Source organism: Gossypium hirsutum, chromosome A03 (assembly GCF_007990345.1).
Source record: "Gossypium hirsutum isolate 1008001.06 chromosome A03, Gossypium_hirsutum_v2.1, whole genome shotgun sequence".
NCBI classification, from domain to species: Eukaryota; Viridiplantae; Streptophyta; class Magnoliopsida; order Malvales; family Malvaceae; genus Gossypium; species Gossypium hirsutum.
In genome coordinates, this window is record NC_053426.1 from 32,600,777 (window position 1) to 32,622,040 (window position 21,264).

Sequence of the window (21,264 nt, forward strand, 5' to 3'; positions counted from 1 at the left end):
TAGGCATGAAATGGACCTAGTTACTTTCGTAACAGATGCTGGCAGCAGCAGTGTCATGAGATTGAAAAATCACTAAAAATAGTAGGAGTGGAATTAATTGATGAATAAATTATGTAATCGAAGCTCGATGAGTCTGTTTTCATGAGGAAGTAACGAAAAGATCATATGGGCAGTATATTAAGAGATAATCAGATTTTTGTGGGACAGGGCCAGAACGGTTTCTGGATTCCCTGCTCCGACTTTGGAAATTCATTATAAATTAACCAGAGATAATTAGGGGTCGTACCATATATGTATAGATTCTTCTCTGAGTCTAGTTTTCATAGAAACAAACGGCATCAGTATTGAAGCCCCGTGCAGGGAGATATCCAAGTCGTAATGGGCAAAGGTCAGTGTAGTCGACCCCTGTAACATGGGAGACTTTGACTAATAAACTGTACTAATTGGCCCGACCAAAAATTCTAGAAAAAAATACATAGATGGGCACATGAGTTTAGTTTCTGGGAAAAATTACGAAACTGATTTTTGAGTTACGAAACTCAAGATATGATTTTTTAAAACGACTAGTACACAGATTGGGCAGTGTCTGGAAAATAAATTTTATAAGGGGTTAAAGTCAGTTAACACCTCGTGTTCGACTCCGGTGTCGGTTTCGGGTTCGGGGTGTTACAACCGGGTTAGGAAAGATGGGATGGTTCATCGGGATAATAAAAGCAGGGTAGTCTATTAGGACATTAAACATGGGGTTATACTAGAATATCTGCAAAGTAGTATGCCAGTAGAGACGTTGACAAAGGTGATGAAAAGAGTGGATCAGAGATTGTCTCAAGCTAACAAGGTTTAAAAGAAGAAGTAATCCTCGATAATGAGATGTGAATCCTACACTGTTGTAGGAGATGCAGAGTTTGGGCAAAACAGTAGGTCAGCCACCAAGTAGTCACGAGTTTGGGAAAACTTACCAGAGTTTTCGGGAAAGAAGGTGGCAGACCAAGGCTGAAGGACTAGTGGAGTCCGCCAAGGCTATTGACAAGTGGGAGTCTATTAGGACTATGAAAAGTGATAACGATTCAGATAACTTACCCCAATTAGGAGCTGCAGGACCAATGAAAACCTTCATTTTAAAAGGGACTGAAAAAGTGAGTATTGTAGAGATTACACTATAAGCAACAATTTTCAAGGAGAAGGAGATGTTATAGAGATAGTGTTTGGAAAATACTCGTATTTCAACAGTTACAAAAAAAGAGAAAAAACATTGAGTATCGCTAGTTCGGAGTATTAAGTATGAGCATCAAGGATCCTGTTTGCTAGTGAATGGCTTAGAATAATAAGGGCATTAGTATTGCCAATTGAGTTTGTAAATTCAACTATATAAACCAGAGAGTTTGATTTTTAGCTAGATGTTTTACTTTTAGACGATCTATGTATATACAGATATATATAATCTATGTACAGGCCTTATTAAGTTTGTTTGAACTTATGAAATCATTACTTGAAAGTAGGATTAGGTAAAAAAGAGAGCATCATGAGGGACCAAGCATGATTCCGTCAGAATAGGTGGCACTGTAACTATTCATGTATATAGAGGGGCACCCATAGAGGCCTTGCCTCAGGGTTCAGCTAGAATATGTCCATATTAAAGTATAAATCCAATGAGTGTAGTTAGATGTTAGAATTTGGGGTCATAAAGATTGTACACCACTTTTGAACGAATTATGTATTTAAACTGCCAAAATTTTTAGTTATAAAAATATGTAATTAAGTCATTTAAGTGATTTGGTTTAGTATAGCATCTGGTACCAAGATCTAGTGATCGGATTGGGTATATGGTGTTACAAATTTAATGGTATCATAGCTTAAGTTTATTTGATTCTTTAGACATAGGAAGTTAAAGAGTTACCTCTATATACGTGTTAAAGTAGATTTGGCTTAGTCCCTTGAGAGTTGTTATAAAAAAGTAAGTATGACATTATTAAGTGCGAGTTTGGCTAATTATAGTCAGATTGGTGATACATGTAGTGTAAAAAAAGAGAGATTCTATTCCTTTAGAAAGATTTATTCAAGTACAAGGAAGGATTAAGTACAATCCCCAACGGTGAACGAACCATTTCCCTGATGTTAATCTTCTTTTGGGGCAGAAGAGGGGGAGGCATAGTCAAAGGTTTCACTTTTGGAGGCAGTGCTGGTTGAGGAATTCCAGTCAGATGTGCTTCAATTGTGGTTGTAGAAAAGTTCACTAGACTTCTTCCATTTATTCTTAAATTTCCTCCATTCGGCTCCTTTGGGATTTAAAGACGTCGAGGCCACAAGCGTTTGAAGTTCATGTGGCGTAGGTCGAAGAGACCCATAGCCACTTGTATGGGAAGTACCAAGATAGATCTTAAAATAGAAAATATGCCTTGATACCTTCGCTGGAATCCACTATAAATTTTTGTAGATTTGTGTTGCACTTCTTTTATGTTTGTTCTTATATGTGCGGTGTTGTCTCTCAAGCCACTGAGGCTTGTTATTCAGTTTCCCATGCAGAGAAAAATTGAGCAAGTTCATGGTTTGGGAGAACAAGGGCATCATAAGACTGGAGAAGTTGGGTGAGTGATTGTTCTCTCAAGAAGATGGTCCTCTCAGAATCTGCTCGATTGGCCTCAACCTCTTTGCAGGCCTGTTAGAGAGTCCAACTTATAAGTTCCCAGTCTGTGGTTATTATCTAACAAGAGCTCGTCAGCTAAACAAGGGCAGGCTTGTGAATACCCTCGGAAGAAGAGGAGGGGTAGACAAAACCCCTTCAGTTCTGGAGACAAGACCATATATTGTTTTTGATGAATCAAGGGGGAAAAGGGATACTGATCTTTACTAATATACCTTCTCTAGGGGAAGAAGGTTTGTACCTCATTTGATGAAGTGGTAAAATCGATAGCGTCTATCGAGGAACTAGGTGAAGTGGAACTAGTAACCCATATTGGAGACCCAGGTTGAGACATTGATGCGTGTGGGGAGGGGGCTTCAAAAGTATAGTGGGAGGGACGGAGGCAGCTAGGGGAGAGACGACGGATTCCCTCTCTAGGAATTAATGTTCTTTCCCAGATCTTTAGCGACCTAAAACACCTTCATTCTATTATTTGATGTTGGTAGACTCTCGTTCTAGTCCTGCCTCTTACGGTGGCTATTAATGACCCCCACTCGACTATCAGTGACTGTTGCAATTTCTTGCACACTTTCTATAAGGGCCTCCACATCTATGTGATGGAGATGTTGGAAAAATTTAAAGGGAATGGAATAACCTACAATGACAACAAAGCGTTTGTGGTAGGATTAGTATGGATTTTGTGAGAATGGACACCCTTAAGTCTAGGCATTGAGGGGGAATAAATAAGAAAGAAAAATACTTTGCAGGATGGAAAGCTCTCTTCCTTTCCTCACTAATTACTGGGCCAACTCATCAGAGGCTCCATAAGATCATGTTTCACTAGCGAGCTTGACTCTTTGAAGGTCTGGTCCTGACCTTAAGTCCATCGATTTAAGCCTTTAAGGCTTTGGTCTTCTTTGAAGTAATAGAAAGCACTCCTTACTATTAGGAGCTTGTCTAGTTTTAGAGGACGCCTTGGCCTTAAATGATCATACTATAACTTGATGAGGTCTTAGACAATAGGCTGGCATTGAAGAAAAATAAACTTGTATGGACCACCTTGTAGGGAAGCCAAAGCTACCCTCAAGCTTTCTTCTCACCTGTATGAACTTATGAAGGCCTGAGTGGAAATTTAGGGAAGAAATTTAAATGATAGACTCATGGTTTTTGTGAGTACGGAAGTAGACCATCTTAGTTGAGATCTCCGAGACAATGACCTCCAGTTGGTAAAAATGCTGAAACACACCCAAGAATAGAGGCTCACAGTGTTTACCACACTTAATAAAAAAGCTATTAGGGTTATTTAAGAAGGACCGTTCAGCTACCCATGCACAATTCCATATATACTGAAAACCCTACAAAAGAAGGGATGTAAAGGGAGATGGAAGTCTACAAGGGATGTAAAGGGAGATGGAAGTCTACCTACAATAACTACGAGAGGATAAACCCATTGTGGAATTCGCTTAACTAACAATCTCTCTCAACGATTTCAAAATCGTAGGCGAAATTAGGCATATTGATTCCTCTAGATGTCAAATGTTTGAACATGTCCTCTCGGGTAGTCGTACAATTTTAAAACAGTGTGGTCGGGTCTATTGCCACCCTGACCCTTCTAACTCTAATTGCGAAAGTCCCTTCTTCTACCACCTAGTGATGGCCTAAATCTAGACATGATGAGGTTGCTGCAAATTGTAGGCGACAAAAAGGGATGAAGGAAAAACCACACGAAATGCGGGTAATGCCTTAGCAAGGGAAAATTGAGCGTGGAAATTGTGGGAAGGGAAAAAGAGGAGAGAAGGAAAGATAATTAAAGGTTTTGAGAGGAAGAGTTAAATCAACAAGATTTGGAAGAGAAAACTTGAAATACAATAAAGAAAAGTTCATATCTTTTATATTTGCTACGATTTTAAATGAACAAATATTCATGGGAAGCTAAAAGAAATTCATATTCCAAAAAATGGTTTAGATCTCCCAACTAGGATTTGATGGCCAATATTTTCTGGGAAGAAGGTTTTCTTAAACCCTTGAATGACCGAAAAACGAGTGTTTCTGCCAAAATCATGTTTGTCAGACATGGAATCTGTGAAAATAGGTGTGAAAAGATTTTGAAATTGATTCTCTACCCTATAAGGAAAAGGGATATACCCCCACTTAAGTGGAGATAGTTCGGAATAATTTTATAAATGTTAGGAGAATTCACAATAGGTTAAATGCCAAAACCATTGGGGGGATGGTGAAGGTGTTTGCCTTTAAATTATCATAGGAAATATTTAAGAGGAAAGGGAAATTAAGTTGGATTCTGCCCTAAAAATTAGGGAGGAAAAGGAAATTTCAAGAATGAAATTTCCTTTTAAAGGTGGGGGAGTTCTAACACCTGGACACCTTTCAAACCTGAAGATTTAAGGATGGTTGGGTTTAAATTGAAAGGGTTATCAAATTGCCAGACTGTACTGAAAATTTAGAAAAACTCTGAGGCTGAATCACGAATAGTTAGATCTCAATTTTTTATTCAGTTAGTAACCACGTGCACATAAAATAAATGTTTTTATAAAACATTTTTAAAGTGCGATTTTACTGCAAGCGTACAGGTCTGTTGTAATATTTATAGTGTTCTAATGGATCACTAGAGTATTCCAAGGATCGAACCCAAAGGAGTTGGCGATTTAGCAATTTCTATTCAAAAGTGCATGCAAGAAAGGAGTTTAACTAGCTACTCATTAATTGCTATAATACAACAAACCAGTAATGAAGTTTATTAAAACTAATTACTTATCTAATACAGAAAAGGACTAAATTATGAATAACGTAAAATATAATACTACTAAATATGATAACAGGCAGCGGTTGGTTGATTTCTATGTTGTTAATTAACCCTCAAATTAGGGATCTAAATCACTCAAAATCTCAAATTGGCTCTATTTTACCTCTTAACCTCAACTTCACCAACTTAGATAAATTAGCCCGATTTATCTCTCGATTTCAACAAATAACCCGAGACTAAAGAATTGGTGGCCAATAAGATATCCTCTCGGTCTTACTTATCATGATATTCAGTTAGAGACATCAATACTAAGTTTTAAAGATTATTCGATTTAGTCAAGTCTTGCGATTTAGTCCCCAATCCCAAAAACTAACCAAACAACATTTTCATCAACCAACACCTAGGGTTTAGTTACCCATTACCATATTAAAGATAACACACATGAAATAAATAACTATGGAAGTTATTAACATAAACTTGAACAAAAAGATAAAAGCTTTGATTCTTAACAAACTTAAATGAAAAACAATTAACTCAAAGAAAAAGAAACAAGAACACTAAAGATGAAAGCTTTATGAGATGAAAAGAAAGAAAACTCATGTAACACCCCAAACCCGACCTAGACGTTATGGCCGAATCTGTGATGTCACAATGGAGTGAGTTTTGAAAATGTGGCTCTATTATAAAAGTCCTTTTGAATTAAAACCTCGTTGTAATCTTTTTGAGAAGCTAAATTAATTTATTCATTTGATAAGTTATAGGTTTGTCTAGCAAAACATGTTTCATACTAAATCGTTGTTACACTTTAAAGCTTTGTTCGTTGCAGAAGCTTTTAAAATAAGTTATGTAGTGTGGTAGTTGAAAATCTTTTACCTTTTTGAAAACCCGAGTCTTACTGCTAACATATTTAAGTTAATTGAAATAAATCCCTAAATAAAACTAAAAATTTAAAACGGCCTTATTACATAAAATTTACCCAAATTAAACTACCTCTACTAGAAAACTAAAAGCACAAACAGTGGTGTGGCCATCCTCGAGTCCTTCGTAGCACCAATCCACCTAAGGATTACCTACGCAGATAAGCAGAAGAGTGAGTTTATGAAAACTCAGTGTGTAATCCCTATTTGTCAAGCAGTAAATCATGCAGTGCAAATAGTCTGGGTTTAAGCCCTTATCAGTGGCATTATCAGTGTGGGCCTTAATCCATTACAGTAACAGTATTAGTGTGGGACTTAGCCCAATTCAGTACAGCATCAGAAATGCATATAGCGATCCTACCCATCCATCCTCTACACTCCACTCCGTCCAACCCTACACTCCATGTGGGGATAAAATCGAACACCCATCCCTACACTCCAGAATATAGCACCGAGTGTGACACTAAACAATATATGTAGCAAAGCTGCCAGTACAGTACACTTCCTCCAAATATATCAAACCCACCCCCATGCAACATGTCATGTCATAATATATATACATGTATACAAAATTTCATGCTCGAATACAGTCAAATATAGCATAGGGGTATATCAGTCATTTTACCTCTAGGGGTAAACAACCATTTCATCAGTATGGGGCTAAGTGTACTTACCGACCCATCAGTAAGCCCACAGTTGTCTTAGGTGACTCACGCGACCTTAACAGTCAAACGATGGAAATGGGCTCAAGCCCATAATATGGCCCATGTGGGACCACATGCTCGTGTGGCCCAATAAGCCCAAATAATGGCCTTGGCCGTATTAACTACACAACTGACCCACTTATCTCCACACAACGGTGTGGTTTGCCCGTGCGTGGTCGACGAGCCAGTGGGGCCCACACAGCCTATGTCGGCTCAACGTGGTCCAAAACAGCCTAAGCCCATGGAATCACTCATGGTAGCCTCTACTGTCAAACCCACATGTTTATGCGCTTGATTCGCCACATGAGCGAACGCACGCTCGTGTAGCTTCTATAAACATGCTTTCCGGCTTTTGCCGATTAACAACTATATAGTGTGATTACACACCTTGTTTGCGAAAAGTGCCAAGAGACCACGAGCACCAACTCTACATTCATACAATATTTTCCATTAGTCCACATAGTTAAACTCCCTCTCTTCAACTCTAACCCAAAATCAATAGTCGATACCTGCCTTGCTTGAAGAGTGCGATTTAGACCACTAAATCTGTTGACAAAGGTTGGCCACACCCTCCTTGACAAGAAGCTGTATTACCAAAGAAGCCCATTAATGATGATTTTATTCTCACACATGGCTTGAATCAAAAACAGACTTATAAGAAGCACAAAATCAGATATAGGAAAATAATACATTCGGCCAACCCCTTAACACCAACCATGCATCACATTCATCACATGGTATCTAAGGGTTAAGTTACCTTTAGTCGAGTGGTTACCACAAGGTTGAATGCTTCAGCAATCTTTTGACAAAAACCCCTTCACTCCTCGAGAAGATCTAAAAAACACATGCACACCGTGAATAAGAGGCAAGAAGAGTAAAGTCGAGAGTGAAGAAACATAACAGAACTTACCAAGTACTATACAACTATTGTACCAAAAGAAAAGAAATGTGAAAAGAATGATTGAGAACTAGAGGGAAAGAAGAGACAGATATTCGGCCTGGAAAAGTGTTGAGAGGAAAGAAATGATAGGAAAAATTGGTCAAGAAAGGGAGACCCAAAAAGAAGAAAAAAAGTCAATTTCCTAAGAAACCAAATGGTCGAAAAAGAGAGCACCAACAATTGTAGAGTAAAGTAAAAATTACCCGAATGACCAAGCAATATTCGGCCCCTACCAAAAAGTACAAAGAAACAAGAGAGAATTCTTTGGCAAAACCAAAAAAGAATCACCACAAACAGTTTCGGTGCTAAGAGCAAGAGTGACTGAATTTGCACAATAGATTTCCCACTTTCGGCATGCTTCTACCTCACACCTCCACTTCCCCTTTTCTCTCCTAAAATCTCTTCGAACATCTCTCCACTAATCCCTCAATTGACCATTTCAAACTCCTTTGAAACTCCCCCTAACAAACTCCCACACACCACTCTCCTTCAAACACTCTAACCACTTACTAACACCAGAGTCCTACCACCCCACAACCTCCCAAACGGCACAGCAACAAAAATAAACATCCCTCTTGTGAGCAATAGTATTCGAACTTAAGCCCTTCTACCAACAGTGACACGCCACTAACCCTTGAACCAACCACTTTTTTGAGACTTGATTTCTCTATAAAAATTCAAGAACCCAACAACAAGCCGTAGAGGTTTAGTTCAGTAGAAATAAATTTTTTTTTCTAAAGCCTAGGTTTGAACCCAGGTCTCCTCACACTACTCAGGACCCTTATCCATCACAGCAAGCAAGCCAATATGCACACAACACATAATTAAATCACTAAAGATTTGGGGCATTACAACTCAAATAACATTAACTCAAAGATTAAAGAGTGATTACAATTAAGTTTAAAGTCTTTAACATGTAAATAAAACTAAGCTACAACAAAAACTAACTTAACTAACAACTATGAAACTAAATAAAATAAAAAAAGAAACATAAATTAAAACCTTAAAACTACTCTACTCTTAAGCTAAAAGATCAAAGAAACCCTAAAATTAAAACCTCTTTTTTTCTCAACCAAGAGTGGCTTTTAATAGTTTATTCTTGACCTAAAAAATGTTGAAGTGCCCTTGAATGCTAGCTTATGATAGGTGGTTAGAGTAGAGAAACTCAATCCCTAATGTTATTTTTTTCCCACACGACAACGATATCGCAATACCCAAGTGAGGATATCGCAATACCCTAATCATAATACATAGGAAGAGTTGGCATGAGGTGGGTATCGCGACACACTTGAGGATATCATGATACCCCTATAGCTTGATCCTAAATCTTTTCTATTTCGAGTTTTTCGGTGGTATTGTGGTACCTTAGCTCTGATATCACGATACCACTCCTTGTGGCCTGAATTCACTCAATTTTAGTCACCTACATGTCCCTACAACACTCAAACACACATTAGGGTCGCCAATGGCACAATTGGCCATTTTGGATCAAAAAATGAGAAAAAAAAGAGAAAATGTCACAAATCTACTTGTAAGAACTAAATTTATGTAAACCTACTAAAAGGACACCAAAAATACTTGATAACAAGTTCTTTAAGTGATAAACGGGGCTCAATTTGGCACATCAATTTGCAATAGATCAATTATGATAGAATTGGCAAGTTAGATAGTGTGAGACAAAATGATTAAGAACATATGGTGGTGGAAATTGGTGGAAATCAAGCCAATGAAGTATATATATGTAGGTACTTGTAGAGACAGGATTTCTCAATTCTGTTTACACATTCTTCTTCCTGTAGTATCATCTCTTCAAGTTACTTTGAAGAAGAATAAAATTTAACTAAAGGAAGCTTTGGATACCATAGCAGTCATGCAAGCTGAAGTTTGACAATGGAGAAATTGAGGAACTAGTAAGTTTCTTTACCCCTCTGTATTTATGGATTAAAGAAAGAGATAGGGTAAGAACCATTAAAAGCTTTCTATAATAGTGAATTTTGTGTTTTTAAAGTTTGGATACCTTCAAGGTAGCCAATAAGTAGTTGTTATGCCTAGCTTCCAAGGCAAATGAGGCACTGCCTTTTGGAAAAAATGAAGATGTTAAGTCTAAGGAAGTAAAGTGAGTTTCTGCCTTCCATCCCTAAAATGTTAAGTAATTTAAAGATTTTGTAGGCATATGAGTATTTGGCAGACTAGTTTAGTATGCATGAATTGATTCTGAGTCCATGATCTTTTAATGTAAAAAGCATATGTCACATGTTTAATAATGGAAAATGAAAGGGAATTATCGAAGGGTTTAGATGAAGTTATGATTTGGGAAATGGGAATTTCTATTAGGTATTGCCACACAGTATTATTGTGTGTAAACCATGATGGTGAAGCTTTGTGCCTTGCGGAAGGGACACTGCTGTGTTCGAGAATCAAGGTATAGAATAATGAATGGAGGAATGGACTGAGGATTAGAGGAAAAGGAAAATTTTGAATTCCATTTCGACCCCGTCATCTAATATTGTTGGGAGCAAACTGCAATGTGCAAAGCTTCAGGCCATGCGGAGGGGGGACACTTCGATTTTCGAGCATGATTGTGGATACATTATAAGAAAATATTGATAGTTATTAGGTTTCATAGAGCAACACCATGATGAAGGTCAATATGCTCTATGGGGTGACACCACGATGGTGGTAAGGTCCTTTAGGGCATAGTCCAAGAGGTTAAAGGTGCAAGACCATAGCTGAGCTATGGTAATCAATATAGTCCACCCGAAAACCTAGGGTAGTCCACCTAGACATTAAACATGGGGTTATACTGGAAGATTCGTACAGTAGTATGCTAGTAGAGATCAAAAGAATGGATCAAAGATCGTCTTAAGCTAAAAGGGTTAAAAGAGGAAGTAAATCTTCGGTAGAGAGGTATATGTATTATGTTTACTCTTAGTCCACTGAGGGAGATTGGAATATTACATTGTTGTTGGAGATGCAAAATTTGGGGGAAATAGTAGGTTAGCCACCAAGTAGTTGCGAGTTTAGGAAAACCTACTAGAGTCTTCAGGAAAGAAGGTTCCATCCCAAGGTTGAAGGACTAGTTGAGTCCGCCAAGGCTCGTGATAGGTGGGAGTCTGTGACCATGAAAAGCGATAATGATCCTAATAATCTAACCTAGTTGGAAGCTACAAGAGCAACGAAAACCCCATTTTAAAAAGGACTGAAAGAATGAATACTATAGTCATTACACTGTAAGAAACAGTGTTCTGAGAAGAATGGGATGTTATATAGAGATAGTGTTCTAGAAAAGTCCCGTATTTCAACAGTTAAAAGAAAAGAGAAAGAGCATTGAGTATCACTAGTTTGGAGTATTAACTATGAGCATCAAGTATCTAGTTAGCTAGTGAATGGCCAAGAATATTAAAAGCATTAGTATTGTCAGATGAGTTGGCCAATTCTATTTTGAAAAGCAAAGAGTTTGATTTTTAGCCAGATCCTTTTTTTTTACAAGATCTATGCAATACACATATATATGATCTTTATGCAAGCTTCACTAAGTTCATTTCAACTTATGAAATCATTGTTTGAATGAAGGATTTAGGTAAACAAAAGAGCATCACGATGGACCAAGTCAGGTTCCGTTGGAATAGGTGGCACTGTAGTTGTTCACGTATATAGTGGGGCATCCATAAAGGCCTTGCCTCAGGGTTTAGATCGAATATGTCCACATTTTAGTATAAATCCAAAGAGTGTAATTAGACTTCCAAATTTTGTGAATTAGTTGGGGTCGTACAGACTATACACCAATTATGAACTAGTTGGGGTCGTAAGGACTATACACTAGTTGCGAATGAGTTTTGTATTTAAATTTCAAAAATTTTTTATTTATAAAAGTATGTAATTAAACTATTTAAGTTACTTGGTTTAGTGTAGCATTTGGTACTCGAATCTAGCGATAGGATCGAGTATAGAGTGTTACATCATGGATGCCCGTACTCCAAACAAATCTTTGCAAAACAAGAAAATAATATTCCTTACTTATTAGATAAATTTGTAACATTAGAGACTAAATTGAATAAATTTAAAGCCTTTCATGAGATTATGCTATGAATAGAAGGTATAGGGTCCCTAATGAAAGAATGTGAAATCGGATTTTGGTCTTATGTTAGATAACAAAAAATATGTGTATTCCAAGTATAGGGATTAAATTGAATAAAATGAAAAATATGTTTGACTATGTATCTGAATTTCATTGGTTGTAAACTAATATTATTTTTGTTATTAAGTTATTGAAAGTAGCTAAAGACGACGCCGAGCCGATGCAAGAGAAGGGAAAGACGAGAGTTGTAGATGAGTGACGAATGTTTCGATTTGTACTTTTATGATTCGGCTTCAATATATAGAAATATACATACATGATTATTTCTTATTAGCTATTAAGATAAGACTATTATTTGCCCTTGAATTGAACTATGTAACGGCATTGAATGCCAAGATTGTGAATTGATTTGAACATAGTTAGAAACTAATACGATATGAATTGCTAAATGATATGTGATATAAATTGTTGATGGAAATGGTATGGAATTATGATATTAAATTTATTTATAATATGTAGTTGTTTAGGTAGAGTCGGATATAGTTGGCATGCCATAGGGTCAGGTATAATGATTGAAACCATTATTTTTGAGAAACCCGGGATGAAAAAATAAACAGATTGTGAAAAACATCATTATTGGGCAACTTGTGGTGGTAGCATATACATGTTCTAGTAGTTGTTATTGTTGGGGAACCTTATATGACAAAGAAATAGACCTGTTTACCCATCTTAAGTTCGTGTCAGGTTAATAAGTTTTATAAAACATAAATTTGTTATATGATAATTGAAATGAAATGTGAATGAATTTGCTATACTTTGTATATATATGGAACATGGAGAATGATAGCATGTGAAGATCATCCGAACCGGTTTATACGAGCCCTAAAGGTCGATATGACAGCAAAATGAATCAATAGATACGAGAAAGAATTGAGATAACAAAATGAGTAAGAGGCATATTACAAATTGATTGAATGGTATGTTATGAAATGCATTTAAATAAGACATGTCTATATTGAATGTCAAATGAGATAGTATATGCATTTGGTATATAAGACATGAGAAAGTGTGATGAAATAGTAATGAATAGATCATATATTGAATTGTATTAGTTCATATTAATGCTAATGTTATGGACTTGAATCATGGAAGTACCATTGAGCTTTATCGCTCAACATACAATTTTGTTTATTCTTTATGCAGGTATTAAAAGATCTCGAAGTCTCAATTATTGATCCAACGTCAAAACAATAACTCCAAACTTAACAATTTTTGTATAGTTCTTTACATTTTAATATGTGGCATTTAAATAGGGTAAAATTAGTTTTAGGACGTGAACTGGTCAAATTGGTATTTTGATTAGTTGATTGAAATTTTGAATGAAGCATATGCTATAAGATTTCAAATTGTCAAATGGTACAAATAGTCATATGTATTTAGTTTGGTTTTGGATTGTGAATGGTCACTTAATAATTTGGATAGCAATGATATTGTATGAACTATTTGAAATAGGTATAAAGCTCAAATGGATGTATCACATCTCGAATTTCAAATTGATAAAATTGTAAAATTATGGCATCCATTAGTAATTGGCCTAATGGTTAAGAAGTAGCATAAGTACCCTTTAGAGTTGAATTTGATTCCCTTTAATCGCAAATTCTTTTTATTTTCAGCCTATGTCGTCTACCCTTAGTAAGTTGCTAGATTTTAGTTTGACTCAAAAATTGGAAAATATGATTAACTTGAATATTCAAAGATTTTATTTGAGTTATCTAAAGGCTATCAGCTCTTTTAAAATATTAAACTAATATTATGTTGAGTTTTTTTCTTTTCTCTCTCTTCTTTTCCCGTATTATCGTCCCTGTCTCTAGCTTCCTTCTCTTCTTTGTTTTTTATTTGTTTTCATCTTCCTTTGTGTCAAACAGTATCTACTTTCCATTATTGTCGCAGTTTCCTTGGCCATTTGGTTACTGATTTTTCCACCATTGTTGTTGCACCTTGCTGTCCACTTTTGAACCTCACTATTTTTGTTTCTACTTCATTCTTTTTCCACCTCTATCGTCGCTGTGGTAAGCAACCACCACTCTTAATGCCGTAGCCCATTGTTCCTTCTTCTTTTCCTTCCCTTTGTCACATTTTACTACTGCCAAAATCCCCTTATAAGCCTTAGGTCAAATCTCTTTTTTGCACTCGTTGGTGAGTACTCATCTTTTCTATGTTAACTATTACCACAGATCCATAACGGGAAGTGAAAGTAACATATTTGGGTGACCAGATCTAAGTTATTTTCTCCTTTTTCTTATTCTGTGATATTTGGGTCCCATCTTTTTAATTGTTTCCTTGTTTGATTGTTCAAGATCGAGACCCAAACCCCTCAGATCAATAATAACTTTGGTGAACTATTTGCAACTCTATTATAAGCCAAATAGGGTAAGTGTTAAGTTATGAATTCAGATCTAAAATTTTGGTTAAAATTATTGCTTTGGCTAAACCCTATATGGGGGTTAGGGGTTGATTTTTAATGAGTAGTGCTTGTTAGATACAAATCTAAGTTGGATCTAATTAGATCTCAAGCGTAAGAGTTGCAAAAAAGTGATAGAGTTTGGTTTAGCGTAATCTGGTGTGCGTCTATCCTGTAGGTCTTTAATTGACTATATTTAATAATATTGTGTGCATGATAAACCAAAATACATATGATTTGTGTGTGGTCAAATGATCATGAATGAATTAAAAGTTGTCGATTAAGGTAAGTACTAAAAAAGTTAGTGGTTGAATTCTTAAAGGCCTTAGTTAAGATTAAACTATTGTATGGGTTCCCATAAAGTATTTTAAATTTTTCTTAATTTATTCGATTTATTTTGGGACATTAATTTTTTTTATTTAAGTTTAGGTTGTGGTATGGGTGATTTTTACATGGGTTTTTTTCCATGCATGTGATACTTGAATGGAAACTGAACAAATTTAATAACCAACCTAATATAATTTAGAATATGAGATTTCAAACAAAAACCAAAAGTAACACTTTTTTAGACCAAAATGTTTGAATAGTTTTCAAAAGGTTTACTGAAAAAATCAAGTGAGGGTTTTTATTTTTGAACGATGCGTCTTTCGAATGAAATTGGATTTAAATTATAGATAACTTAACAACTGGTTGTTGTAACAAACCTTATGCAACCATACTAAGTTTTCCTGAACATTGAACAAAAATAGTGATTTTCAACTGAACATTTTTACTTGGCAATTTCAATGCCTAACGTAACCTTCGAAATTCAGTTATAACGTCTAGGCCGAGTTTGGGAGGTCACAATTTATGTTACCAGATCCTGGTTCATTAACTTGGCTTGAAAAAAAATTTAAGTCTGCATGTATGTTTTTGAAAATGGGTATTTTGGGAAAAGCATGCCACAGTGTTTTATTTGAAAAGTTTTTTTTTTTAAAATTAAACTTTGAGACTCTGATGCCGCCTTCATTAGTACTGCTACTGTCAAACTGTAGATAAACATTAGGATTATACTGCATAAAATTCTAAGACTTTAGAAACAGAAAATATAAGAAAATAACTAGTGTTTATGTCATTATGAAACTATAAATAAGACTTAAAAGTGTAAAATCGAGTTAGTAAAATGAGTACCTGAGGAACACGAGATCATGGTACACGAGGCAGTGGAGGGCATTGCCTAGTGGCTCAATTTGATTTATACTCTATGAGAAGTAGGCCAAATTTTGAGACTAATGAGACCACTGAAATGCTTGTGACTGAGGGCGATAATTAGGGAACTGGGGATGATGTTGTATCCCAAGTGATGTTAAGGGTATTGTAGAGGGTCGTTGGGGCCTAAAATGGTACTAGGAACCATCGGTCCGTTATCGAGAGGCTCTATTCGAATGAGGCTGAGTTATTTAGGGGTCTTGCTAGAACAAAACTGACAACGGCAGACTACTGATGGACATCACTTAGAGGGTTTTAAAGGATATGAATTGCGCTCAATAGCAGACGCTTAATGGTGTTGTATCCCTGTTGAGGGATGAAACTTATCGTTGGTGGCAGTCGGTTGTTAGGGGCACATTACATAGACTTATCCAAGAGGCCTTTTAGAAGAAATATGTGGGTACCACGTATGTAGAGGCCCATAAGTTTGAGTATATTGAACTCAAGCAGCAGGACATGTTTTTATTAGAATATTAGGTAAAGTTTTTTAGGTTGACCCGCTTTGCTACGAGTATTGTGGCAACTGAGTAGGACAAGAGTTTGCGTTTTGAGGAGGGCCTTAGGTATGATCTAAAATTCCAAGTGGCCCTATATCAAGAAAGGATTTTTGAAAAATCAGTTGAGAAGACCAAGATTGTTGAGGAGATTAAGAGCTTGGAGTGCAGAAAGAGGGATAAGAATAAGGTTCAGAGTAAAAGGGAGCCTGGTTCCACTGGCCCAAATCTGTGACCTATAAAGCGAGCCAGAGAAGTCAGGCCGCAGCAGAGTAATGCAATAATGGGTACTGAGGTTGGTAGGATTCCATTATGTGGGTTCTGTAATAAGTGTCATTTGGGTGAGTGTTGGAAGAGATCGGGTGTTTGTTTAGGTTGTGCATCGACCAAGCACCGAGTTAAGGACTATCCTCATTGGGTTTATTAGATGCACACTCTGATACAAAATAGGGTTCAAAATTAGAGCATTGGGTCGATACCTCAAGGGGTTGTCGTTCAAACAGGAATGGTAATAATGGGCAGAGTCAATGAGCACCAATTTAGGGTGTGAACAAAATGTAGGCCAAGCAGACTGCTTTATTTTATGCTAGTAGATGCGAGAGGAAAGAGATGTGACTGATGTCATAGTTGGTACCTTCACTATCCATTCCTTAACTTACTTTGCCTTAATTGGATTTGGATCTACACACTCCTATGTTGCATATAATGTATTTAAGAAATTGGGAATTGCAGTAGAAAATACTACTAGCATTGTTGTTGTAGTAAGCCCTTTAGGACAATCAGTAGTGATGTATAAGTTTTATAAGAGGTGCTCGTTAGAAGTCGAAGGGGTGGTTTTTCTAGCTGATTTAATAGAATTTCCATTCGGCGAGTTTGACTTGATATTGAGTATGGATTGGTTGGTTGAGCATCAAGTCAATTTGGATTATGCTACTAAAAGGGTAACATTGAAGACTTTTGACAATAAAGAGATCATCATGGTTATGGAGTATTGAAATTATCTATCTAATATGATCTCTACTAGGGTAGCAGAGAAATTGGTCCGAAATGGTCGAGAGGCTTTTCTAGCCTACATTCAAGATGAAAGTGTTATTGGTCCAACTATAGAGAATATTTGAATTGTTAAGAAGTTTCTGGACTTTTTTCGTGAAGAACTACCAAGGTTTCCTTTAGATCGTGAGGTTTAGTTTCAAATCAAGTTTTTAGCTCGAATGACACTGGTGTTCATTGCTCCTTATCGCATGGCACCGAAAGAACTCAAAAAGTTAAAGTTCCAACTTCAAGAGCTTTTGTATCAGGATTTGAGAGAGCTATATTGGCGGCCTGGACTGAAGCGAGTGGTAACTGATTTTGTATCTAAGTGCTTGACTTGTCAGTAGGTAAAGGCTGAGCATCAGATTCATTCTTGGTTGTTACAGCCAATTAGAATTTTGTAATATAAATTAGAGAGAGTCACTCTGGACTTCATTAGTGGGTTGCCCTTGACACCTACTAAGAAGGATTTGGTGTGGGGTTATTATGGATAGATTGAAGAAGTTGGCTCACCTCTTCTTGGTTTGCATTGAGTATTCCCTATAGCGGTTAGCTAAGTTATTCATATTCTAGATAGTAGGACCATATCGGGTTTTTAAGAGAATTGGACTAGTGGCTTATCAGCTTGAGTTGCCTCCCGAGTTAGACTGCATTTATGATGTGCTTCATGTATTAATGTTGAGACGATATCGATCAGACCATTCTCACATAATCCCGATTGAGAAGATTGAGGTTAGAATGGGCTTGTCCTTTGAAGAAGAGCTTATGCAAATTTTGGATAGAGAGGTAAAGGTTCTTAAAAGAAAATAGATCTCATTAGTTAAAGTTCTTTAGCGGAACCATGGCATCAAAGAAGCCACTTGGGAGCCGAAGGACTTGATTCGTCAACAATATCTTCATCTATTCAAATCAAGTAAGTTTCAAGACCAAAATTTCTTATTATTGTCGAAACCCCCTTATAAACCTAGATCGAATCTCTTTTTGGCACTTGCTGGTAAGAACTCATCTTTTCTATGTTAACCGTTACCACATATCAATAATGGGAAGTGTATGTAACATTTTTTTGGTTTTCAAATCTAAGCTATTTTCTTTTTTTTCATATTCTATGATGGTTAGGTCTCACCTAGTTAATTCTTTTCATGTTTGATTAGTTTTAGATCCAGATCCAAACCCCTTGGATCAACAATAGCTTCGGTGAACTGTTCACAACTCCATTATAAGCCAAACAGGGTAAGTGTTAAGTTATGAATTCAGGTATTATATTTTGGTTAAAATTTTTGCTTTGACCAAACCTTATATGGGTCTTAGGGGGCTGATTTTTAACGATTAAACCTTGTTGGGTACATATCTAAGCTAGAGCTAATTAGATTTCAAGCCTAAGAATTGCAGAAAAATGATATAGTTCGATTTATTATAGTCAGGTATGGGTCTAACCTTTGGGTGTTTAATTAACTATATTTAAAATTTTTTTATGCATTATAAACCAAAAAACATGCTGATCTATGCATGGTCGAACGGTCGTGAGTGGACTAAAAGGGGTAGTGGCCGAACACTTAAAGGCCTTTATTGAGATTAAATGATTGTGTTGGTGTCAAATATATTTACTGTTAATGTATTTTTTGATTTGTATAACATAATACTATTAATGAAAGCATGATTAAGAATGCCATTAAGATTGTTAAACCAGAAGCATGAAAAACATGCCACTGAAATTGTTAAACAAAAATCATGATAAGCATGCCATTAATATTGTTACTGCTATCGAATAACATTATATGCTACATGATTGATATGTCATATTGCATTGCATGAGTTTGGGTATTGATTGGGTGATGGAGGAGATTCGTGGCGTACCGGTGGTTTCTTTGCAACATTAGTTAGTCAGTATAATGCACCTCGTAGTATTGTGGAGTATTGATGACTTATCACATCCTACTAGCTGCTTGTTTACATTTTGCTTGCAATTTTATCTGAATATAATGATGCTACTGGTTTAACCACACTGAGCTTCGGCTCTTACTATTTTGGTGTTCGATGACAGGTTATAGGGAACTCGTGGTATGTAGCAGATGGATGGCTAGGACCATTACGCTGAACCATTGAGCATGCCATATATGTATGTTGATATGCCTTGATAAAGTTGTATGAAATGAATGTTAATTATATGCCATATTGACTGATTGTATACTTATATTGCTTAGACTCACACTGAGCTTTTTAAAGCTCACCTCCTAGTTTTTTTTCTACAGATAACCAAATATTTGAAATTTTGCTTAATTTATTCGGTTTATTTTGGGACTGTAATTTTTTTTACTTAAGTTTGGGCTATGGTATGGCTAATTTTTATTTTTTTTCTATGCTTGTGATATTGATCTACCGTAAATCGTTGTAGTAGATTAAACCAGTTTTTGTACTTAAAGAGCTTATATAAAAGCAATTTCGTTATATTTTAATTAGTTTTCACTTATAGTTCGTAATTAACAAATAGTGTGATTTGAGATATTTATATGACTTTAGGGGCCAAAATAGGCGTAAAAGAAGGCTAAGATATTTGTTGAGTGTATGATGGTCGTGAAACTAACTAAAAATTCGACTTAAGGCAAGCGTACCTATCAAATAGTAGTATAGTTATGGTGAGACTTGAAATATTGTATCCATGAGGACTAAAAGTACTAGTAATTACTATCTTTGTGAAGCCCCGTACCCGAGACCGTTGCCGGAGTCGAACACGAGGTGTTAACGGACTTAATTCATTTACTTACACAGTTCATTTTAAATTTTCTAGACAAGCTGGCTAACTGCATCATAGTTACTTTAAAAATCATATCTCGAGTTCCAAAACTCAAAAACCGATTCTGTAAATTTTTCCTGAAACTAGACTCATATGTCCATCTACAAATTATTTTCTAGAATTTTTGGTCAAGCCAATTAGTACAGTTTATTAGTTAAAGTCTCCCCTGTTTCAAGGTTTGACTACTCTGACCTTCATGCATTACGACTTAGATATCTCCCTGTAAAGAGCTTCAATACTTATGCCGTTTGTTTCTAATGAAACTAGACTCAAAAAGAAATCTATACATATAAAACATGACTTCTAATTGTCTCTGGTTAATTTATGGTAAATTTTCAAAATCAGAACAGGGGATCCAGAAAATGTTCTGGCCCTATTTCACGAAAACTTAAACATCTCATAAAATACGGCTCATATGGTCGTTTCATTTCTTTCATATGAAAATAGACTCATCAAGATTAGATTACATAATTTATTCACTATTTAAATCCATTCCTACTATTTTTAGTGATTTTTCCAACATACGTCACTGCTGCTGTCAGCATCTATTTTAAGGTAAATTTTACCTATTTCATAATTTTCCATGAATCGAATAGCAAATTGACATACATTATTATCAAGGGTAATACCGATTAGCCATGACGTACATAGCGCCAATAGGCCCATGATTGGCCATTCCAATGGCTAGTCATTACCAAATATTTCCACACCACTTAATAACCATATCACAAGACCATAATGTTATACTTCAAAATATACGAGCCATTTTCGCATGGCTATACGAATACACATTACCAAAGGGTACTCAATTAACAACAAGGGTCAGCCCTATACATGCCATTTTCAAAATTGAACTAAAAGAGTACCAAAAATTGGCTTAGATAGTGTGGATGACTTTGACTTTGACACTCCCGAGTCCGATAGCTGACGAACAAAATCTATAAAACAGAGAATCAAAGTAACAGAGTAAGCATTTTAATGCTTAGTAAGTTCAAGTAATGAAATTATTTACGACTAAAGTATAGCGTTCATATGACTAAATGAATAGTTGCATATACGCATATTCCCAAAATCATACTTACTTCACACCTCAACCAGTATATTCATACACAGGGAATCAAACCTAACTAAAAGCCGGAAGTTGTTAATCAATAGAGCGCGTACTATCTAAAAAGGAATTAACTTTTCCGATGCATATACGAAACATACCTTATCATT